We start from the raw sequence: 25244 nt of genomic DNA on the forward strand, positions 1-25244 counted from the left end.
TCTTTTTCTTTCCTTTTTTTTTTTAATGTATATATTTTTTAAATATTTATTTATTTTATTTTTTTGGCTGCGTCAGGTCTTCGTTGCGGCACACGGGCTTCTCTCTAGTTGTGGCAAGTGGGTTTTCTCTCTGTAGTTGTGGTGCTCCAGGGCATGTGGGCTCTGTAGTTTGTGGCACAAGGGCACTCTCATTGAGGCACGTGGGCTCAGTAGTTGTGGCACGCAGGCTTAGGTGCCCCGCAGTATGTGGGATCTTAGTTCCTTGACCATGGATTGAACCCACGTCCCCTGCATTGGAAGGCAGATTCTTTACCACTGGACCACCAGGGAAGTCCCTCCCAGCCCTTCTTAGTAACTCACTTTCTGTGAATATAATAAGGCAGAAGTAACCCGTCCCTCTGACACCCGGTTATGAAAGACACTGGGCCTTTCTCCTTCCTCTTCATCTCCATCTCCTTTCATCACTCGCTCTGGGGAAAGATGGCTGCCATGTGGCAGGGACACTGGGCACTACATGGAGGGGCCCATGCAGAGAAGCAGGCTTTCAGCCAACAGCCATGGAGGAACAGGCTGCAGACCCCACACAAGTGAACCTGGAAGCGAATTCGAGGGTCCTGTTGAGCCTCCAGATGACTCAGGCCCTGCTGGCAGTTTAACTGCAACCTCATGACAGATCCCAGGCTCCTGACTCTCAGAACTGTCCGTTAATCCATACTTGTTATTTTCAGGTGCTTAGTTTTGGGGAAATCTGTTACAAAACCACAAATAATACAACTGAATAACTCAGTGACAATTCACGAACCAAACTTACTAATATAATCAACACTCAGATCAAGAAACAGAACAGTAAGGCTTTTCTGGTGGCGCAGTGGTTGGGAGTCTGCCTGCCGATGCAGGGGACGTGAGTTCATCCCCCGGTCCGGGAGGATCCCACGTGCCGCGGAGCGGCTGGGCCCATGAGCCATGGCCGCTGAGCCTGCGCGTCCGGAGCCTGTGCTCCACAACGGGAGAGGCCACGGCAGTGAGAGACCCTCGTACCGCAGAAAAAAAAAAAAAGAAACAGAACAGTAACAACATCCCTAAAGCCCCCTCTTCTCATTCCCAGTCACAAAACCCACTAAGCACATGTGCCACCCTATCCTTTTACACATAAATTAGTTTTGCCTATTTTGTGTGGCGTCCTACAATATGTACTCTTTTAGGTCTGATCTCTTTTATTCAACATTCTGTGTGATTCCTCCATAATATGGTGTAGAGTTTTAGATCATTTACTTGCATTGTTTACAGCATTCTGTTGTGTGATCAAACTACAATTTATTCATCTGCTCCAGGAGGACATTCCCTTCCATCATTCTCCTTTGCCGCTTCTGAAGACACATGAAGGAACATGCCCTTGCAGTGTTTGGTCAGCTCTCTCTGTACCCTCAGCCAGCAGAGAGCTCAGGGCCCAGTCATCTGTTTCATCTCAAACAGAATCATTGCCTTTTAGTCTAGTCTGGGTGATGCTTTTGCCAACACCACTCTCTCAAAAACTTTCTGGGTGTCTTAGACTGTTTGGGAGGCTATAACAAAATGCCCACAGACTGGGTGGCTTATAAACCACAGAGATTTATTTCTCACGTTTCTGGAGGCTGGAAGCCAGGGTGCCAGCATTGTTGGGTTCTGGTGAAGGCTCTCTCTCGGGCTGTAGACTGCCAAACTCTGGCTGTGTCCTCACAGGGTAGAAGGGATAAGGGAGCCTTCTGAGGCCTCTTTTATTAGGGCAGTAACACCTTTCACCCAGGCTCCACCCTTATGACCTCATGACCTCCCAAAAGCCCCACCTCCCACACCATCGTGTTGATGAACTTTGGGGGGACACAGGCATTCAGACCACAGCGGTGGGTTTCCCTTCTGGATTCCTGTGCCACAGTCATGAATCAACTTCACGTGCTGAAAACCACAACCCAAATTCTTTTCACAACATGCCTCTGAGTTTACTTTGAGCAGGGCAGGCTTCTACAGAACCACACTGAGGTACGGCAGTGCTCTTATCCCACCAAAAGGCTCTACCAGAGGCCACCCCAACAAAGTGTGTACAGCTATGCCTTGAGTCGCCGTTTACCCTGATGCTTGTCCTGCTGGCTGAGTTTTGGATATGGATATCTTCCCGAGAGGCTCACATTTGATTGATTTGGAAATAGTTTCATTTTCCAATGCTGCAACTTTTGCACTCTCTCCAGGGCTTCTAAATTCAGCTTGCAGATGGATCTGTTCCTTTCTAAGGGCATGCCTTACAGAGTGAAGCTAGAGGCAAGAGTTCATGGTTTCAGTACTTGCCTCATTCTCCTCACCCAGTGATGCCTTATGTTCATTAGATATATTTTCTTTCTTACAAGTTACTGTAGGTTTACTGTAGTTTACTAGGGCTGCCACTAGGGATACCACAGACTGGGTGGTTTAAGAATGAGTTTATTTTCTCACAGCTCTGGAGGCTAGAACTCCAAGATCAAAGTCTCAGCAGGGTTCTCTCTCCTGAGGCCTCTCTCCTTGGCTTGGAGATGACCATCTCCCCGCTGTGTCCTCACATGGTGCTTCCTCTGTGTCTGTGTCCTAATCTCCTCCTCTTATATGGAGCAGGACCCCACCCTAATGACCTAATTTAACTTAATCACCTCTTTAAAGACCCTGTCTTCATATACAGTCACATTCTGAGATACTAGAAGTTAGGACTTCAACACATGAAATTGGGGTGGACACAATTCAACCCATAACATTTACCACAGGTAATTTTGTCAATCATACATTTTCTCAGGGTTGTATAACAGTTTTTCTTTCTTTCTTTCTTTTCCTTCCTTCCTTCCTTCCTTTTCTTTTCTCTCTCTCTCTCTCTCTCTCTCTCTTTCTCTCTTTCTCTCTTTCTCTCTTTCTTTCATATAACAGTTTCTTACTACCCACCACCCGGTCCCAAAGCAATGCCCCATATTTGTTTTTTGTTATGGAAGTACATTGTTTCTGGGTACTAACTTCCTTACCACAATAATGCTACGTATAAAACAGCCTCAACATCTGTGGCTTATAACCACATTTACTTTTTTTCCCTCACTCACTTGTGGGTTGGTTGGGGTTTGGATGAACTTGGCTAATCTTGTGCCAAGGCTTCAGATTGGGCCCAGGTCTTCTCCACGTGCTCCAATCTGAACTTCAGGCTGGAAATGCAGTGGGTACTGGGGACTTGTACTCACGGACACAGCGCAAGTGCTGAAGTGCAAGCCAGACAGCGCAGGGCATTTGAAACCTTTGCTGGTATCATGATGCTAACACTCAGTCCACCAAAGCGAGTCCCAGGGCCATGCCGGGACCCAAGGGGTGAAGGGGTCCCCTTAGCTCATCACAAAGCCACAGCAAGAGGGTGGATGAACAAACCGCTGCAGGGGATTAAGACGTAGGATCGATAATTCAATGTACTACAAATCTAGCCTTTGTGCACCCTTTTCTCAGACGATGCTTGGGTTTTGATATTAGAATACCTTAAATCAATTTATTCCACCCCGACTTACACACTATAGTTTTCATATATTTTAATTCTGATTTTTTTTTTTTTTTTTTTGCGGTACGCAGGCCTCTCACTGTCGTGGCCTCTCCCATTGCGGAGCAGAGGCTCCGGACGCGCAGGCTCAGCAGCCATGGCTCACGGGCCCAGCCGCTCCGCAGCATGTGGGATCTTCCCGGACCGGGGCATGAACCCATGTCCCCTGCATCAGCAGGCGGACTCTTAACCACTGCACCACCAGGGAAGCCCTGATATGTTTTTAATCCTTGAAGGCATTGTTATTTTTGTGTTACACAGTCGACTTTCATTTAGATTTACCAACACACTCTTCTTGTTGAATTTTATTCTTCCTACATCTCTGATCTTCCAATTAGAAATCATTTTATTTTTGTCTAAAGAAAATCCATTAGTATTTCCTTTGGTTAAAGTCTACCAGTAATGGATTTTCTCAGATCTCATTTGTCTGCAAATGTCATAATTTCCCTTTCATTCCTAAAGGAATTTTTTGCTGGATATAAAATCTAGGTTAGCAGTTATTTTATTTTCCCACTTTGAAGATATGATTCTTCTGTGTTCTGGCTTCTATAGTTTGAGAAGTCAGTTCTCAGTTTAATTATTGCTTCTTAGAAAGTGATTTTTTTTTTCAGTATGGCTGCTTTTAAGATTTTTTTTTTTAAGTTTTCAGCAGTTTTACTATGATATGCCTAAGTGTGGTTTGTTTTTTATGAATTATGAATGAAATCTGTAAGGCTTCTGGAACCTGAAGCTTGACTTATTCCATCAATTTTAAGAAGACTTCAAGCCTTTATCTCTTCAGACACTGCTTCTGCCTATTCTCTCCACTTCTAGGACCCCAATTCCATGAAGGTCAGGCTGTCTTACTGTATTATGTATCTTCTACCCTCTTCTCTCTGTGCTTCAGTTTGGGTATATTCTTCTGACCTAACTCCACCTTCATTACTTTTCTCTTTTCAGCTGTGTGTAACCTACCAACAACACTATCCATTGAATTTTCAGTTTCAGTTACATTTTTCAGTTCTAGAACGTCCAGTTGGTTCTTCTTTCATAGTTTGCAGGTCAGTGATAAGGTTCTCAATCTTGTCTTTCATCCTCTTACCATACAAAGCATAGCCCTTTAAGTCTTTGGAAAAAGTCTGTTATCTGGACCCGCTGCAGGTCTGTTTGTTACTTCTCTTCGTTTACAGTCATTTATCTTCTCTCCTTGGACATCTGCTTATTCCTGACTGAATGCTGATCACTGCACATGAACAACTGTAGAAATAATTTGAACTCTATCATGAGGTACTCTCTCTCCCGAGAGAACCTATATTTGCCGCTGGCAAGGACTGACATTATTTGAACGGAGTCCCAAACAACCTGGGGTCCAAAATACCACATGAGGGTACCTCCATGGTGGTTCCCAGACTCCAAACCTTGTCCTCCCAGGGCTGCGAGGGTGTTAAAGGTGCTGCTGCCCTCTTGGCCCTGCTCTGGAACTGGCTAACGCCCCTCAGGAGAAGCATCCCTGATACCCGGATAACCTTGCTCACTTCCTCTGTTTCCTGGATGTTGGCCCAGTTGTCAGTCACCGCCTTGTTGGTTCTCTGCTGCCTTCCGGAAACGGAAGTTCTCCAGGGACGGTTTAATTTCACGTATTGGAAAGCCCGCGAGAACTTGGATTTGGATATGACACGTTTTCTGTGCCCGTTATCGTCTTCTGTTTTTCAGCTCTCCCTTCCTTCCCCCTTCCATAAACGGCCATGTGGTGCTGGGGCTGAGGCTCTGAAACCCGCTGGCAGATGTACAGTCGGCCTCCGCCTAGGGGCGCTGGAGGGCGCCTGCGGGCTCTGATCCCAGAGGCATCGCCCCAGCCCCACCTCTTCACCAGGCAGAGCAGTCTTCCCGCCCAAGAGGCTGAAGCCAGGCTGCAGTTTCTCCAAGACTTGCAGAACCAGCCTCAACGCACCTCCTCCTCCGAGGTCTGTATCCCAGCCTCTGGGGACCCCTCCTCTAGGATTGGAAACTCTGGCCCCAGCCGTCCACCTCCTCTCCCCAGGGGCTGAGTTCCAGCTCTGCAGACCCTTCTTCAAAGATGCAATGTTTCCAGGTTCTTCCCTTTCACCCCGAGCTCTGGGGGCATGGCCCTTCCTACACCTGCCCCTCCACCACCACCTGGGTTCTGGTCCTACCCTTCCAGCTCTCCCTTACCTCTTGTTTACATTCTGTTCCCTCTGTTCAAGCAGCTGGTGTGGTTTCTGTCACCGGGCTGGATTCTGACGGACAGAATTCCCAACCTTCCCTCCTCTAGTCTCATTTTATTCACTGACAACAACATGATTAGATATTTTGGACCCACTTAGAATGTTACGCCAAGGCTTTACTATACTGTTACATTTTGCATTTCTAGATGTCTATTTGGTTCTTTTTCAAATCTGCTTGGTCATTCTTTACAGTTTCTTTCCCACGTGTATTTTTAAGTTTGCCATTTAGCTCTTTAAATACATTAAATATAGTAATTTAAAGTCTGTGATGAGTTCATTTTCTCAACCTCTGTGACAGTATCTGTCTCTTGGTTTTCCTTGTTCTTTCTTGTGGTGACTTGTTTCCTTGAGTGTTTTTTTTTAATTTTATTATTATTTTTTAACATGAGCTTATTTTCCTTAGAGTTTTATTTGTAGGATGAAGGTCTGCAAGAATAACTGTAGGATAGCTACAATTTGCCTTTTGCTTATGAGTGAAGTTAGGTTCTTATTTTTCATGTTTAAGAATCAGTCGTATTTCTTTTCTATGCATTATTTTTTCATATGTTTTTGCCCATTTTTCTATTTGGTTGTTGATCTTATTGAGTTGTGGGAGCTCATCATTTCTATTGTGAAGATGGGAAATCATCACAAAGGATTTAAAGATTTTTTTCAGGATTACTTGGCAAGTTACCAGCAGTGAGGTTATTAGAATCCTTTTCAAATCAGACGTTTAGTTCTTTTACACGTAGACACTGGGCGAGGTCCTGACTTACTAACAATCCTGTCATTTTGCTTAACTACAATTTTCCTAAAATTCCTTTCTTCTAGGTTGTACATTTTTAGTTTTGACCTCCAAAAGCCCTGGGGTGGGAGGAGGGGTGGGGTGGGGGGAAGGGTGGGGATTTAGGGAATGAAATACTACAAATACTAAAGACTTTATATAGTGTTCGGGGTGAAGGGTGCTTGGGATCATAGGCATTACTGCCAAAATAGAGAGATTTGGGAAATGTAGTACTACCCACAGTCAGAGTCCATATTGTTAGCTGATGAGGCTGCAGACGTGGAACCTGCAGTCTGCAGAGGTCTCGGCTAACACTGGAAAGAGATTTAATTTGAAAGTGAATAGTCTGTTTTCTTCTTTAACATATTTTTGGCTGCTAGATTGTGAAGCTGTTGTGCAAATAATTGCACCATCACTGTGTTATTCACGGTGTCCTATTCATTTCTTAAAATTACCGGGGAGCAAGGCGGAGCGCAGAGGAGATCGGTTACCCCGAGCGTGGGAACGCAGACAGCTCAAGCCTCCCCTTCCCTGACGAACATCCTGTATGCAGCCGAGCCACCTGTGTGCAAAACACCTTCAAAAGGTGCCTCGGGAAACAATGACCGCTGGGCGAACCAGGTGTGCTTTCCGTGCCGGACCTGCCACTACAGATGTGCAGCCACCGGCCACCCAGGTGACCGTCGCGCCTTCGGTGGCCCACCTGCTGCTTTGCGACCTCTCAGCTCTCCGCACCGATGTTCTGACCCAACAGTGTCCTGAAATGTTTACATGCAAAGCCAGGAAAGATGTTTAGGAGCGCCTTGCATGTAAACACATCACACGTAATTCCGAGACTCCTTTCGCGGTGTTTTTGGCCCATCTGTGCCTGAATTTTAAAAATGTCCCTGAACTCAACTGTCCAGACCTTCCCCCTCTGCCCTTTCTCTGCACACGGAGGGCTCAAGGGAAGGGCGCCGGAACTGGGCTTCTCCCGCCTGGAACCCCGTCACTCGGGAAACTTGCTGAGTGCAGCCCGTGCCTAGTCTGTCCGCGCGCACCTGACCTGGGCACGGCCAGGAGTCGGCCCGAGACCCCTTCACCTTCCCGCGCACACCTGCCAGGGGTCAACCCGGGACCCCTTCACCTTCCCTGGGCACCGGCGGGGCAGCGCAGACTCGTTCCTGCTCGGGGGACTGAGAGGACCGGCAGCCACACCCGGGACTACTTTTCGCAGACCCCCCGCCCGCACCCAGGGCGGCCGGCGGAGGGAGCGCGGGCGGAGGGAGCGCGGGAAGAGTCGTCGCGGCGTGCTCCAATCAGTGCGCATGCGCGCCTCAATTAGTACGCATGCGCGTCTCCGCTGGGGGCTCCGCCCCTCCCTGTCCGCCGGCTTGTGCGCTTCTCTCAGGACCTTCCAGGTGAGATCCGAGAGCTGCGCGGGGATGCGTCGCGCTCGGTCCTTCGGCCGCGTCCCAGCCGCCGGAGGGTCCCAGAGGGCACCGCCGACCCCAGACCCCAGCCCGGTGCGGTGGGGGCGCGGGTGCCGCGCGTGCGGGCCGCCCGGCGTTCGCGGGCTAGAAAACCTCCGGGGCTCAGACTTGGACGCGGGCGGACGACGAAGGTCCGACCACATGTCGCCTCCCGGTGCGCGGACAGCGGGGGCTGCTCGGCCCTCGGGCCCGAGTGTCCTTCCCGGGCTTCGCGCTCCTCCCTGGGTGGGGGCGGCGCCGACTCTGTCCCTGGGTTTCGTTCTCCGGCCTTGCCCCGGGTCCCTGCCCAGCACCCGGGCAGAGGCGTTTTCCCAGAGGACAGCCGTCCGCTTCAAGTCCCTTGGTGAGCGGCCCCGTCGCCCCGGGGTGAGGATGCTGGACCCGCGGGGCCCCGGGAAGACCCTCTCGCTGCCCCCCCACATGTCCTCCAGCACCTTCTCTGCAGCCCCCACGCTGGCCCGTGAGCCTCGGCACGTGCTGCTGCCTCTTTGCAAAACACGCTCCCCCCTCGCCCTCTCTTTCCCAGCCACCAGCTGCTTAGCCTCTGGTTTCTGCTCAGACGACGCCCCCCCCCCAGGCCGGCCCTGACCTTCAGGGTGAGGGGCCCCCTCTCCGCGCCCGTGGTCTGGGGGCTTCCCTGAGGACGCCCCATCCCGTAGTGTGGTCGCTGCTCTCCCTCGGGCCTGCGAGCACTGGAACCCACTGCCCGGGGCCAAGCAGGCCCTCAGATGCGTGAAGGAGTGAAAGCGATTTCCTAATAAGATGTTTGGATAGTCGGTGACCAATCAGGTATCACGAGGACTGTCTGGTGACGCGGTTCGTGGGCTTTTCCGGGCCCCCAGCTTGCTCCCCTGGGGCCCTTCACCCCACCTGATCGCTCCCCAGACCAAAAATCCTTTAAGAGAGTGGACATCGGTTCTCCAGTTGTACAATATTAGGAAGTGGAGGATGTAGACTTGTGACTATAAAATATCAGTTCTATTTCTGTGTCACCTATAGAAAAATAATTCTAGATACTTTACAGGTGATATAATTGTAACAATATTTTTTTTCTGTTTTTAAATTTAGTTTGTTCCACATGATTTTCCCCAGAGGAAAAACAATACTTTTATAACGGTCGGTGGGGAAACAAATACATGTGCAGGAACCGTTACTCTATAGTCAGCTTTTCCAGAGCGCAGTGGGCAGAGGCCACACGTGTTACGTCTCTTGCATCCTAATAAGGTGTTCCCTCCACTTGGGTTTCAGACGGTGGCGAGTTATTTTGCTTTATTTATCCTGTCACCCTAATTTGGAGGGGCGGACTGGTGCTGCAGAAACATTTCTCATAAGTACTTTCTGAACTTAAAACAAAATCAGATACCTGAGTTTGAAGGCGGTTGCTGTTTGTGATATCCGAGAACGGCAAAAAAACTAAAGGGCTAAGAACTGGGTATGCCTTGATTCACAAGAGGACTGGCTGGACCGTTCAGTGGCAGAAAATTTCTGTTCAGAGCTCCAGGAATTCTCTCCCGGCTGCGTCAGGAAGCAGCTGCTGGTGTGTGAGTTTTGAAACGTGGCACAGCTCCCCCACAGAGGCATACAGACTGGTCCCTCAGGGAGCTCAGAGGTGATGGTCTTTTAAACAGACGCGGACTTGACCAAGGGAACCCGGGTAAGTTTCAGGAGCCCGGCAGTCTCTGGTCTTGATTAGCGCCTCTCGGCGCGGCTGGGACTTCACAGCACCCGGCGGGGCCACCTCGGGTGGAAATCCGAGTCTCTGCTCTGTGGCGTTGCCTCCAGAGGAAGCTGAGAACCAGTCTTCTAGAGGTTAGTCATTATTCATAATTAGAGAGGTTGATGTTCGAAGCCTTTTTCACATGGGGTCTGAGCTTGAACTGAAGACGTTGAGCATCCAAGTGTGCTGGCAGGGCTCTGGGGAGGACATGTCCGCCCAGAACATGCTTGGTTTATGTTGCTGCCTCGCTTTTCAGATTCTTTTTCTTTTTCTTTTATTTATTTATTTATTATACAGCAGGTTCTTATTAGTTATTTTATACATACCAGTATATATATGTCAATCCCAGTCTCCCAATTCATCCCACCACCCCACCCCACCCCGCACTTTCCCCCCTTGGTGTGTCCATACGTTTGTTCTCTCCATCTGTGTCTCTGTTTCTGCCACTTTTCAGATTCTAAGCTGCACAACAGTGGGCTTACTGTGTCCTAGAATTGTTGTTCTACGTTTATATGAAGGTTTTTGTAAGGTCTTGTGTAAGCTGTTAAATTTTACCTGTTGGCGGACTGATTGTCCTTATACTGGAGGTAGACGCTGGGCTGATCATTTGCGTCTGACTTTCTTGTTTACAAAGTGAGTGTGTGGCAGATGAGTGACCGAGTATCGATGGATTAGAGTCGGGCATCTTTGGAAAAACAATTTTAAATGTTCAAGATCCCCAAACCGCATATGCTTCCCAGTGCTCTTTGAGTTTTGTTGGGTCGATGGAGGTGTCATGTCCCACGTGATCTTAGCCAAGCTTCCCCAGGCTACTCAGTGTCCTGTAGCTGGGGCAGAAGTATTTGGAACAGACTTTAAAGTAATATGTGTGCATGGAAGAATTGTCCCAAATAAAAAGTATAAATGGAAACTGTGCAACCAGGGGGGTCTCTCTCCCCATCAGAAATGGTTAAGGAAAGCATTATATTTTCAAAAAAATGATTAGAAGAATTATAGTAAAAATATTCTCCTGGCCTTTGCTTTTGTAACTTAACACGGTTTGAAGATTTCTTTTGAAATCACATATTGTACTGGGACTTCCCTGGTGGTCCAGTGGTCAAGACTCTGCACTTCCAATTCCAGGAGCGTGGGTTCGATCCCTGGTCGGGGAACTAAGATCCCACATGCTGCACGGTGTGGCCAAGGGGGGATAAAATCACATACAGATCCCAGCATGTATTTGACAGAATTACTAACATCCCCTGGGATGGTAGTTGTTGGCTCCCTGTCACCCCGTCCTGAAAATGTGTCCTCGCCTCCCTGCTCGTCCTGATTTTTCTTTCCCTTGCTGCTTCACCTCCTTCTCTGCTTTTAGCCTGTTCATTTTCTTCTGCCACCTCTCTTGCTGGAGGCCCGCTGCACCCTCTGTGCAGGGGAGGTGACCATCCCCCTGGGCTGGCTGAGGAATGGCGCCACGGAGCTGGGATGGCGAAGTTCAGGGGCAAAATTAGAATCCAAGCAGATCTTGACAGCCTGGGATCCAAGTAGATGACATTTAACAGGGATAAATATAGGGTCTTATGCATTGGTTTTAAAATAGAGAAAACTTGCTGTGGTGTAATGTGAGAGAAGTCTGTAATGCACTAAAAATGTAGCTTTTAAACTATCCTGAACTAACCTAGTCCTAAAATTTAGGTAAGTTCCAGAAAAGACCTTAGTATCACCATTTTTTCATAGGCCCTCATTTACAGAGCTTCCTCTAACATAGGAAAAGGCTTGCTAATAAGTTTGAAATATATTTTCTTAAACTGCATATTTTCTTGACTGCCTAGAACAAGTAACCTCTCTACCAATTAATTATATAACATCCGTGTTCTGGGCCCTGGGATCGGCAGTGAGTGAGCCTGGGGAGGAGACAGACGCAGAAGGAACAGGCCCAGAGGTGACAGCCCAGGTGTTGACCCTGTGGGGCGTCTGGCTCTTTGACACGAGAAGCTAGTGTTGTCACCAACGACTTGTGTGAGCACAGCTGCGGCCCTGCCGGCCAGACTGCACAGTCCCTTCAGTAGAGCAGCCACAGGACATTCAGATGCGCAGTTGCTTTTATGTTTTCCTCAGCGTCAGATTTGAATTTGGGTTCGTTTCATCGCAGGTCTAGAGAACCGAAAGGATTGTGAGAGTGCCTTTTTTTTTTTTTAATTTTTGGCTGCACCACACAGCATGTGGGATTTAAGTTCCCCGACCAGAGATCGAACCTGTGCCCCCTGCATTGGAAGGCAGAGTCCCAACCACTGGACTGCTGGGGAGGTCCCTTGTCTACTTTTATTAACTCTGATACGGGCTGTTTAAATGTGTAGCTTGGTTACCTACCAGACTGATTATTCTGGGAATCAGAGTCCTTGGTTATTTCTACTGACTAATGGAAAACCGCATCTCGGGACTCTTTTTGCACGTGGAGTAAAACTCAGGGGTATCTGGTACTCTGTGTGGGGTTGTGCCGTGTTTAGCATCCCGGGCCCCAGCCCTCAGGGTTCTCGAGTCGTTGGAGTTAAAGTTGTCCCTGCCTGTCTCCAGAGACTGCAGGATCCCACCCGGCTAGAACCACCGTCTTCATTTGTTCTGGTTCTAATGGTCTCTGGCTAATTTTTGCGTCCATGGTTCCCAGATGTTAAGACACCATCTTATGTTTGTGAGGTACTGGACTTTTCCCACTGCCACGAATGTGTGTATAAGCTCTTACGTGAGGAACTGGACTCAAATCACTAATTTTTTTAATATATGTATTTTTTAATTTATTTATTTTATTATTTTTGGCTGCGTTGGGTCTTTGTTGCTGCGTGCGGGCTTTCTCTAGTTGCGTTGAGCGGGGGATACTCTTCCTTGTGGTGCACGGGCTTCTCATTGTGGTGGCTTCTCTTGTTGCAGAACACAGGCTCTAGGCGCCTGGGCTTCAGTAGTTGTGGCTCGCGGGCTCTAGAGTGCAGGCTCAGTAGTTGTGGCGCACAGGCTTAGTTGCTCTGACGCATGTGGGATCATCCCAGACCCGGACTTGAACCCATGTCACCTGCATTGGCAGGCGGATTCTTAACCACTGCACCACCAGGGAAGCCCCAAGGAAGTAGATTTAGACATTGTGACATGCAGGGGAATGCTTTAAGCAAAAGCTCTTGGGAGGGTCTTTGTTATTGCTTCCTTTGGGGAAGCCAGTTTCTGGGCCCGTCCCCAAGGCCTCCTTCCCTCCGGCTCGCCATGGTCATGACCGGGCTCCCCCCTACTGCTGTCATCCTTACTCCTGTGGGTTCCCGTGTGTTCAGCCCCTCAGGGTTGCGGGCTCCTGGAAGCCTGTCGCTGCTGTGCTGGCTGTACCTGTTAAAGGCATAGAGACGCATGTTCGCATTGGCCTCCAGTAGTCACTTGCTGTGATCCCTTATCTGGTCTAGATCTGATCTGTTTCAGAGAGGAAAAACTTACTTTAATCAAATGCTTCTTTTCTGTTTAGCTCCAAAACCTGGGACTTAATCCAGCTGACGCTGGCTTCAGCATACTGACCATGGGACCTGGCAGGATTCCATGTGCCCAGGACGAGCCGGCACAGGTGGTGAACGCTGGCATGAGTGACCCACGGCACCTGCTGCACGGCCAGTCTGCAGACAGAGCCACCGTGCATCCAGCCTCTGGAAGGTACTCCTGACAGATGTTCAGAAAGTCATTTACCTCACTGCTTTGTTACCTTTTATATTGAACAAGCGTCACACACTCACAGCAAAGTGTCATCAATAGCATTAAACTCAAGAAGTTTTAGCAGAAGCTGTGTCTTGCGCGTCCTGTTCAGTAAGAGGCCCTGAGCTTGGGTGCCCTCACCCCTACGTCCAGATGCATGCGAGGGAGGGAGCACCATGCCTCGCCCTGCAGGCACTCTTGACCTCAGAGGGGAAGGTTGGGTGATGGGGGGGAGGGAGGTTGTCCAGGCAGCTTGGAGTGTGCATCCAGATCCTGCTTCACTTGGGAAATGTGCCAATGACGGGGCCGTCAGGCATTAGTAGAATTTCACTTCCCTGGACTTGGGGTCTCAGGTGCTTGAAATCTAGTTACTCTGAGGACATAGAATCTTCCCCTACTGCCAGGATTCAGGAACTGAAAGGATTATGTATATACTGGGCTTGCAAGTGTTTTACGTGAAACCTTTATCCTTACTTTGAAAAGTGAAAGCACTTTCTGGACCTAAAATTTGTGAAGGCCAAATATTAGCTTTGCGTTGCTTCTATTTTTTTACAGAAAGAGGGTCTACTTGGTCATTTCAGTAGGTAGAGGGACATCTGGAAGTGAAGACCTTTCTGTTCAAAAAGAAATAGCTGAATAACTTTTATTTGAAATGATCTTTTGTCTGTTATCAGCTCTATTTCTTGTCACTATTTTTTTGAACATGTAGTGTAAACATTGTAAACTGTTTTAAGTTTAATTGAAGTTATTAAACTTCCTGAACTCTTAATGATACTTTTGGCTCCTCTGCGTTTTCTGTTTTTACAGTATTGTCGAGAGACCCTGTCTAGTGTGCTGTTTGCTGCTTGGTGTGCTCCACGGGTCTCGCGATGCCCAGCCTGTTGGTCTCCTGGGCCCTTTAACATGTGGCTCTCCTGGGGTGTGGGCATGGGGGCAGAGAGAACACGGCATCTGCATGTTGTCCGTCCCTCCATCCAGAGACCACCAGGAGCACCATGGAGGGTGGGCCTGGGTAGGAGGGTGTTAAGAAGCTTTGATGGGATCTGGGCTTCCGTTGGGTAGTCTGGGGGACAGTCTAAGGAAGCCAGAGTTTGCTGTAGCTTGGACGCTGTCAGAGAGGGGAGTGATTCTCTGATTGGGCATCTCAGGAACCCTCCCTATGGCGGTGGTGGGGTGCGGTGGGGGCAGACTGGAGAGTGTGAAGCTGGGATGGGTGAAGAGACAGCAGCCACTCATTTTAGCCAAGCGGGGGCTCTTTGTGTTTCAGGGGAGGCACAGTGACTTGGTTGTCATCTGTGCTTGGATCACGCCCTGAAGTGGGCTTCCCATCTCACTGCATCTCGGTCCCCGGGGGCTCTGTGAGTAGCTCCCATTCTGGGAGGGCAGCGTGGCCCGCCTCCAGCTGCCCGGCTGCTCCTCTTCTCTCCGTGTTCACATGAGCTGCTGCAGCTGGAACCACATGCGGCGCTGTTTTCTTTTTCTTTTTTTTTTTTTTGCTGTTTTCTTTTGCACAAGGAAGCGTGAGGCGGTAGGACCAATATGATGTCATTTTAAGGCTTTTCTCCTGTTCTTACTGCAACCCTGTGGCCACAGGAGGATCCTGGACCCTGTAGTACATGTTGCTGGCAAATGGAGGCCACACCAAAGTGAGCAAAGTTGTCTTTAAAAAAGTATTTTTTTAAATACAAGGTAGCATTACACAGGTAACTGAATTACACTGTTACTGTTTCACAAGCCCGGGCTGTTCCATGGGGGCTGGTGTGAACTTGTGGGGGTAGGGGTCTGAGCCTGGACGATCACGGGCGCCCATGTTGGCTGAGGGCTCGTGGGGGAACAGGGTTCTTTCTTGTTTTCGGCAACGCCATGCTGCATGCAGGATCTTAGTTCCCCGACTAGGGATCGAACCCACGTCCCCTGCTGTGGAAGCACGGAGCCCTAACCACTAGACGGCCGGGGAAGTCCATCGGGCTCTTGTTTAAAAGCTCTGCTTTGCAGCCTGCTCCCACCTGGTTGAGAGTTCCTTCTGGAGCCGTCCGAGCAGACTCGCTCACCCTGGGCCCTTCAGACCATCCACTGATGGATTCCTGGTGGATATTTTCAGAGATGCATTTTCACCCTTGACCCAAAGAGCCTGAAGTCGGGTAGAATCCCTCACTGCTGCTGTTTTCATGGAATATTAATACTCTGCCTGCGGGATCAGCAGACTTAGACCCCAAGTTAAGGGTGGTTTTTATATTTTTAAAGAGTTGTAAACACAAAACATGAATGTGTGACTGGGGTCTTCGTGCCCCTAGTTTGTGACTTTGTATCACGGCCCAAGTGTGATATTCCTGCTGTTATTAGGAAACACTGTCCTCTGAGCATTCGCGTGTGCTTCTCTTCACAAATGTTACCTCTTTCCCTTCATTTTTAGAGGCACGTGGGGTGCAGGCTGCTGCCAGCCAAGCAGGTGGCCGGGCTCAGGTGGGCGCGCAGAGCAGTAGATGGCGCCCCCTTGTGGCGGGACCCCTTCACCGCCAGGACCTCAGTCCTGAGGTTGATTCCCAAAGGGGTTTGGTCCTTGTTTTGTTTTTTGTTGTGATGCTAGATAGTTTGTACTGCATGTAAAACAAGTTATTTTTAGCCAGTCTGAGGACAGCTTGACCAGGTTTCCGGCTGGAGGATGTTTCCCCTGAGCCTGGGCTGTTTGACCCCAGAAGGCAGCCCTATCCTGGAGTTGCACTTGCAGCCCAGCCTTTGTTTCTGTGTCTGACTACTTTATGCAGGTGGAATTTAAAGGCCATAAAATTCCTTTATTCTTTTTTTCTTTTTTTAAATGACTGCCACACCCTGGGCATCACACCACAGAAGTGATTTTTTTTAATTAATCAATTTATTTATTTATTTATGTTAGTCTGTGTTGCATCTTCGTTGCTGTGTGCGGGGTTTCTCTAGTTGCAGCGCGCAGGCTTCTCATTGCAGTGGCTTCTCTCATTGTGGAGCACAGGTTCTAGGTGCACGGGCTTCAGTAGTTGTGGCACATGGGCTCAATAGTTGTGGCTCGCAGGCTCTAGAGCACAGGCTCAGTAGTTGTGGTGCACCGGCTTAGTTGCACCGTGGCATGTGGGATCTTCCTGGACCAGGGATCGAACCTGTGTCCCCTGGATTGGCAGGCAGATTCTTAACCACTGCGCCACCAGGGAAGTCCTTCAACATATTTTCTAACGTGAGTATAAATACTGACACACTTTTACACTCTTCTGAGAAGGAGGTAATGCCTAGGAGGCTCTTGTCAATATTTAGAAGTTAACGTGGTTAATTACTACTCGAGACATTTTCTTTTTCCTCTTAATCAGATTCGCTGTAAGTAGTACATCTTAAAGTAATAGAAAGATACAGAATTAAGAGTGTAGAACCTGTCTTTCTAATTTTTAATTTATCTTTCTCTAATCTCCCTCACATTAAATACTAGCTGGGAAGACGCTTCAGATCCTTAATATTGAGACAAAGAGTAAAGCGAAGTCTCAGACAATGGTGGAAAGGGGGATTTATGGAAATGGGTCTTTGCGAGCACCATTGCCCTGGTGACAGAGACCACAGTCTACCCCGGAGCATGAGGTGACTCCGAGCCCACCAAGATGTTGGATGGACACGCCGGTCTCATGGGGCACTGGGCCATCCACTGCCGTACGGGTGAATACCCAGAGGGACTGCTCCTCTTGGCATCTCGGCCCGGGTGAGCTTTGGCTGCCTTCAGGGCCTGGCCTAACAGACCATCAAGGCCTAATATTTAAGTTGGTGTAGGTGTAAGGCAGGAGAAGTAGGTCCCAGACTGAAAGAAGTAGAGGTTACAAAGAAATCCAAACTTTGGATCATATAGGTATTTATTTATTTATTTAATATTTATTTATTTGGTTACACTGGGTCTTAGTTGTAGCAGGCAGGCTCCTTAGTTATGGCTCCAGGGCTCCTTAGTTGCAGCTCATGGACTCCTTAGTTGTGGAATGCAAACTCTTAGTTGCGGCATGCACATGGGATCTAGTTCTCTGACCAGGGATGGAACCCGGGCCCCCTGCATTGGGAGCATGGAGTCTTATCCACTGCGCCACCAGGGAAGTCCCGGATCATATAAGTATTTAAATGCAACTTTGCCTCATCAGCTATTGTATCCCATCAGGTTACTAATATTAAATCTATAAATTATTTCTGGCACAGTTTTAAGAAGTGAATTGTTGAGGATTTTTAGTAGAACTACTTAGAACCTATAAGTTTATAGGATGAAGTTTGGGGGTCTCCATTTTAAGAGTTTTAGTGGAATGTTGCTAACCCATGTCCTTTTATAATGAAAACAGCAACTGTCTGCCACGGTTTCTTTTTTCATTCCTAATCCAGTCCTCAGATATTAGACAACCGTAGGGTGTTTGGTCTTAGATTGTTATTAGCCAATCTGGGCCATTGATCGGTCTTCCATAGCCCAGTAGAGAAGGTGGGGCTGCAGGATTTTAGTACTTAGCCAACTGTCAGACATTTGAAGAGAGTGCTGCGGGGGTGTCAGATGATACCCTAAGTCAGGGAGGGCCCACAGTAGAGGGGGCCTTAAAGCTGCATTTGGCCAGCTGTAAAAGTTCACTTTGAGAGGAAAATGTGTGAAAAGGCATGGAACTGGAAGAGTGTTGCTCCTTCTGGGAGGTTGTGGTCCTCCACTATGACTGTACCTGTAGGGAGTATAAGAAGCAGCTAGCGGGCAAAGCAGGAGAGATGGGGGTGCTCTGTCCTGCAGGCAGTGGGGATTCTGCTGCAGTTTCTAAAGTGAGAGTCCCGTGATTCATCCTCCCTCTTGCAGTGGGTGATGTTGAGATGGGCCACTGTGAGACTGGAGGCCGAGAGGCTAGTTGACGGGCAGATATCAGAATAAGCCACGCAGCATGATGTGGGGCAGAGACTGAAGGAGAGAGGTGAGGAGTGAACAGAGATGGAAGGAATACTTCTCTCTACCTTGGGAGTCTCTGTGTGCTTTAGCTGAAGGTGGTGGTGTTGCAGATGAACAGGAGAGGCGAGACTTCAGATTTTAGAGGTGAAGTGGCTAGGACTTGGTGCTGGGCTGGGCGTCTGCTGTCGGGGAGAGGAGAGTGAGATGGTGGCCTGGCGTTTGCCTCAGAAGAGTTGGGGTACCTGGGGTCTAACCCTTCATCTGTGATGTACGGACAAGTTTTTCTTCCTGGGTGACCTGGGGGTTCTTTGATGTAATTTAAGGGATTTACTTAGAGTCACAGAACCTTCCAGTGAGAGGTCCTATAGCCTCAGTTATTTCTGGTTGTCGGGGCTGAGGGTGAAGCTGGAGTGGCAGCGTATTTGTGGGAAACCTCACATCATATCTGGGATAATGGACATTCCCATTGCTCCTACCCATGAAATGACATGATGCTGTCACCCATGTCAGGGATTGTTTGGGTCTGATTGCCAAGGCTTACGTGAAAGGAATAATTTTATACCAGGACATTTTCTATGGTGCATCATCTATTACCTTGAATTACTATCTACCCTTGGCTTCCCTTTGAAAGGATTTGGATGTTGCTGGCCCTTATGATGGGCAGAGGGTGCAAAAAAATTAAAAAGCGGTTGTGGAATGAGATGTTCATAGGGGGGCTTTCAAAAGCTTCAGCATATTTTGGGGAATCTAGAAGGCCTTGTGCATGCACAGGGCTGTGCACACGTCCAAGAGAGAACTGACAAGGCCCTGAGCTCTCACCTCTGGCTGACCTCGAGGCTATGCACAAGGAAGAAGTGTAGGCTGGAGGCCAAGGCAAAATTGGAAACTGCCTTCCAGGGCACTGAAGACATGTTTCAGCACACGCAGAGCCTCTCAGTAAAGGCTGAGATTCAAGGCATTTAAGTAATCTCTTTCAGCTCATTAACTGGCCACTAAGCTAATTGAGTAGAGACTTAACTGACCACATATGACAAATAACACAAACTTTACAAAATTAGTTCAAGAAATTTGTTAAACCAGCAAACAGCAGCAATAAGCTCAGGTAAGGCAGGGAGTGTCTGATTTACAGAGTTGTCACATCATAGCATTTAAAATGTCTAGTTTTTCAGGAAAAAAAATTACAAAATATGCAAAGAAGCAAAGCATATTCAGGGGAAAAAAAGCAGTCAGTAGAAACTGTTCTGAGGAAGCCCAGACATTAGTTACTTTTTAAAAGACTTTAAATCAGGGGACTTCCCTGACGGTCCAGTGGTTAAGACTCCATGCTCCCAATGCAGGGGGCATGGATTCAATCCCTGGTTGGGGAACTAAGATCCCGCATGCCACATGGCGTGGCCAAACAAACAAACAAAAAAAGACTAAATCAGCTATTTTAAATATGTTTAAATAACTAATGGAAACCATATCTAAAAAACTAAAGTATGAGACCAACGTCTCACCACATAGATCATTAGCAATAAAGAACTAGGAAGTATTAAAAAAAAAAAAAAGAAAACGCCAAAGCCTCATAGATCTGTGGACCATCAAGTGGGCCAACAGACGTAATGGGAGTCCCAGACGGAAGAAAGAATATTTAAAGAAATAATGGCCAAAACATGCCAAATTTGATTTTTAAAAAACCCACTCATGTACATAACCAGGAGGCTCAAAGAAATCCACACCCAGACATATCACAGTTAAACCATCAAAAGGCAAAGAATCATGAAAGCAGCAAAAGAGAAGCAAACCAGTCTTGTACAATGGTCTCAATAAGATGAACAACTGATTTCTCATCAGAAGGCATGGTGGGATGAGATATTCAGAGTGCTTTGAAAAAAAGACTGCCTAGTGGGAAGCAGCTGCATAGCACAGGGAGATCAGCTCGGTGCTTTGTGACCACCAAGAAGGGTGGGAGGGAGACATGAGGCAGGAGATATGGGGATATATGTATACGTATAGCTGATTCACTTTGTTATACAGCAGAAACTAACATAACATTGTAAAGCAATTATACGCCAATAAAGATGTTAAAAAAAAAAAAAAAAGACTGTCAAGCAGAAATTCTGTATCCAGCAAATCTATCCTTCAAATATTGAAGGGGAAATTAAGGCATTCCCAGGTAAACAAAAACTGAGAGAATTTGTCTCTAACAGATCTGCTTTGTAGGAAATACTAAAGAGAATCCTTCAGGTGGAAATGAAAAGACACAAGTAAGAACTTGACCCACATGAAGAAATAAAGAGTCCTGATATATAAGTATCTAGATAGGTAAATGTACAAGACCATAAATGTAATTTTTGTTTATAACTCTTTTTCCTCCTGTCTGTGTTAAAAGACAACTACATGGAACAATAATTATAAATCTGTGTTGATACGTATATAAAGTACATAAAGATGTAATTTGTATGACAGTACTAGTACAAAGGAGGGAGGAGGCACAGAGCTATACAGGAGCAGAGGTTTTGTGTGCTGTTGAAATGATATTGGTATGAATCCAAATCAAATTATGAGGTTAATTGTAATACTAAGGTAACCACTAAGGAGATAACTAAAAATAGTAGAAGAAATAACAAGGTAATTGAAATGACACATTGGAAAATACCTATTTAACACAAAAGAAGGCAGTAATGAAAGAATAAAGAAACAAAAAAGATGTAAGACATGAAGAAAACAAATAACAAAATGGCAGAAGTAAATCTTACCTTATTGATCACTGTATTAAATGGATCAAACACTCTGATAAAAAGGCAGAAATTGGTGAGTATTTTTTAAAACAACATGATCCAACTGTATGCTGTCTACAGGAGACAAACTTTAAATTCAAAGACACAATAGGGAGTTCCCTGGTGGCCTAGTGGTTAGGATTCCAGGCTTTCACTGCTGTGGCCCAGGTTCAATCCCAGGTTGAAGAAGTTCCCGAAAGCCACACGGTGTGGCCAAAAAACAAAACAGAAACAAACAAACAAGCAATAAATAAATAAATAAATTCAAGGACACAATATATTGAAAGTAAAAGGATGGGAAAGATATACCATGCAAACTGTACTCCGAAGAGAGCTGGATTGGCCATATTAATATCAGATAAAATAGACATTAAAATAAAAATTACTACTAAAAACTTATACATGAATGTTCATAGCTGCACTGTTTATTCTAGCCAAAAAGTGGAAACAGTACAAATGTCCATCAGCTGCTAAATACATAAATAAAATGTATGTCCATACAATGGAATATTAATTTGATGGTAAAAGGAAATGAAGTACTGATGTATGCTATACCATGATTAACCTTGGACATATTAAGCTAAGGGAAAGATGTACGATTCCACTTAGATGAGATGTTCAGAATAGTTATCTATAGAGACAGAAAATAGGTGAGTAGTTGCTTAGACTTGGGGTGGAGTGTGAAGGTCGGTTGGAGATTGACAGCCAATGAGGTTCCTCTTAAGTGATGAAAGTGTTGAAAATTATATTATAACCATGGCTGCACAATCCTGTGAAAAACTAAAAACTTGAATGGTGTGCTTTAAACAATTGAGTTCCATGGTGTGTGAGTTATATCTCAATAAAGTTGTTAATACCTTTGGGAATTATGCCTATTTACAGGGATATCATCATGTTTGATAAAATGTTTTAAAGTAAAAGACTATAAATCACAGTGTCACTTGTTTATGCTTTGCTGACAGAATTAAAACCAACGATTAAAAAAATCCAAGCTAAACCTCTTTTATCCTCACGCCACTTCTGACACCAAAGGTGTTGGTTTTTCTACATCAGACAATTCTCCAGTTCTTTGTGGACAGCAACTGGGTGTCCAAGAATCCAACTGTGTTCTGACGCTAACACCCAGGGTTGGTGCATACTCCTGCCAGACTCCCCACCCTTCAGACCCCAGTCTCAAGCTCCAGGCCACCTGTACCTACAGGCTGTCAATCAGGGGCTCCCACAGTCCCTCTTCAGGGTCAGTAATTTGCTACAATCGTTCATAGAATTCAGGAAGGCACTTTACTTATTATGAATGGTTTATTATGAGGGGTAAACTTCAGACCATCCATTTGTTCTCTGTAACAAATGGACATCCACGTGCAAAATAATGGAGTGGAGCCCCTACCTCACACCATATACAAAATTAACTCAAAGGATCAAAGACCTAAATTTAAGAGGTAAAACTATAAAAATCTTCAGAAGAAAATGGGAAATATGCATGACTTTGTGTTTGCCCATGGATTCTTAGGTGCAACACCAAAGGCATGATCAACAAGAGAAAAAAATAGATAAATTGGACTTTATCAGAACTAAACTTTTGTGCATCAAAGGATATTGTCAAGAAAGGGAAAAGGCAACCTACAGAATGGGAGAAAGTATTTGCAAATCATGCATCTGATAAGAGTCTAGTATCCAGAATAAACAGAGAGAGCTTACAACTCAGCCACAGAAAGATGTCCCAATTAAAAAATGGGCAAAAGATGCAAAAATCCTCAACAAAATACTAGCAAACAGAATCCAACAGCACAGGGACTTCCCTGGTAGCACAGTGGTTAAGAATCTGCCTGCCAATGCAGGGGACACAGGTTCGAGCCCTGGTCCGGGAAGATCCCACATGCTGTGGAGCAACTAAGCCCGTGCACCACAACTACTGAGCCTGCGCTCTAGAGCCCGTGAGCCACAACTACTCAGCCCATGTGCCACAACTACTGAAGCCTGTGTGCCTAGAGCCCACGCTCCGCAACAAGAGAAGCCACCGCAATGAGAAGCCCGCGCACTGCAACAAAGTAGCCCCTGCTCGCCACAACTAGAGAAGGCCTGCGCACAGCAACAAAGACCCAATGCAGCAAAAAATAGATAAATAGATTTATTTATATTTAAGAGTAAATATATTTACTCTTATCAGATAAATAAATAAAAATTTTTTTAAAAAGAATCCAACAGGGCTTCCCTGGTGGCGCAGTGGTTGAGAATCCGCCTGCCGATGCAGGGGACACGGGTTCATGCCCCGGTCCGGGAAGATCCCACATGCCGTGGAGCGGCTGGGCCCGTGAGCCATGGCCACTGAGCCTGCACGTCCGGAACCCGTGTTCCACAACGGGAGAGGCCACAACAGTGAGACGCCCGCGGACCGCAAAAATAAAAAATAAAAAAAACTACAATGAGGTATCACGTCACATTGGTCAGAATGGTCATCATCAAAAAATCTACAGACAATAAATGCTGGAGAGGGTGTGGAGAAAGGGAACCCTCTTGCACTGTTGGTAGGAATGTAAATTGATACAGCCACTATGGAGAACAGTATGGAGGTTCCTTAAAAAACTAAAAATAGAACTACCATATGACCCAGCAATCCCACTACGGGGCATATACCCTGAGAAAATCATAATTCAAAAAGAGTCATGTACCACAGTGTTCATTGCAGCTGTATTTACAATAGCCAGGACATGGAAGCAACCTAAGTGTCCATCGACGGATTGATAAAGAAATGCGGCATATATATATATACAATGGAATATTACTCAGCTGTAAAAAGGAAAGAAATTGAGTTATTTGTAGTGAGGTGGATGGACCTAGAGACTAAGTCAGAAAGAGAAAAACAAATACCGTATGCTAACACATATACGGAATCTAAAGAAAAAAGTGGTTCTGATGAACCTAGGGACAGGACAGGAATAAAGACACAGATATAGAGTATGGACTTGAGGACATGGGGAGGGGAAAGGTAAGCTGGGATGAAGTAAGAGAGTAGCACTGACATATATACACTACCAAATGTAAAATAGATAGCTAGTGGGAAACAGCCTCATAGCACAGGGAGATCAGCTCGGCGCTTTGTGTCCACCTAGAGGGTTGGGATACGGATTGTGGGAGGGAGACGCAAGAGGGAGGAGATAAGGGGATATATGTATATGTATAGCTGATTCACTTTGTTATACAGAAGAAACTAACACACCATTGTAAAGCAATTATATTCCGATAAAGATGTAAAAAAATAGAATAAAATTTTAAAATAAAAATAAAAAATGAGCAAAAAGACTTGAATAGACATTTATCTAAAGAAGATATACAAATAGCCAATAAGCACATGAAAAGATGGTCAACATCACTAGTCACTAGCAAATTGCAAATCAAAGTCACAATGAACTACTTCTTAGGATTGTGGTAATTTTTTAAAAGTGGAAAATAAGTATTTGTGGGGATATGGAATGATTGGAACTGTTGTTAAAAAAAATCAATAGTCAATCTAAGATAGAAATGGAAACTTTTAGTCAAGCCAACCTGAGGATTATAACCCAGAAACAGTCTTTCAGAAAGGTCTGAGGACTGTTCCAAAGAGGAAAGGGGGGATGTGGATGGACAAAACAGAAACAGACTCACAGACTTAGAAAACAAATTTATGGTTACCGAAGGGGAAAGGGGAGAGGGATAATTTAGGAGTTTGGGATTAACATATACACGCTACTATACATAAAATGGATAACCAACAAGGACCTACTATATAGCACAGGGAACTCAATATTCTGTAATAACCTAAATGGGAAAAGAATCTGACAAAAAAAAAAATATATATATATATATATATATGTATAGCCGAATCACTTTGCTGTACACCTGAAACTAACACAACATTGTAAATCAACTATACTCCAATATAAAAAAATTTTTAATTTTTTAATAAAAATAAATAAAATAAAAATTAAAAAAGAGGAAAGAGGGGAGGCCAGTATATATGTGATTTTGGTGAAGGGATATGTGCAACCAAGCACCCAGCTTGGTAGAAGGTTATTGCTATTCTTGAGGAACACATTACCTTAGTTAATAGTTTTAGTGCTTTTCTAAGTATGGGAAGAGGCAATAAAAAATT

The 25244-nt window shown here is 46.2% G+C and overlaps 1 protein-coding gene across 3 annotated transcripts in view; it reads left to right on the forward strand.

The window, feature by feature from the left end:
* The first annotated feature begins 7842 nt into the window (after positions 1-7842).
* The window catches only part of SLC25A1 (solute carrier family 25 member 1), a 33830-nt gene continuing 16428 nt past the window's right edge, over positions 7843-25244 (forward strand). For 2 of the 3 annotated variants that reach the window (XM_004276004.3, XM_033439568.2), the window contains exons 1-2: positions 7843-7956; positions 13224-13405. The gene's annotated coding sequence lies outside the window, so the exon portion shown is untranslated. Of the gene's footprint in view, positions 7957-9678; positions 9838-13223; positions 13406-25244 lie in introns of those variants that run through there. The other variant, XM_049698507.1, reaches the window with a different exon arrangement.

This window comes from Orcinus orca, chromosome 15 (genome assembly GCF_937001465.1).
Source record: "Orcinus orca chromosome 15, mOrcOrc1.1, whole genome shotgun sequence".
Taxonomy (NCBI): Eukaryota; Metazoa; Chordata; class Mammalia; order Artiodactyla; family Delphinidae; genus Orcinus; species Orcinus orca.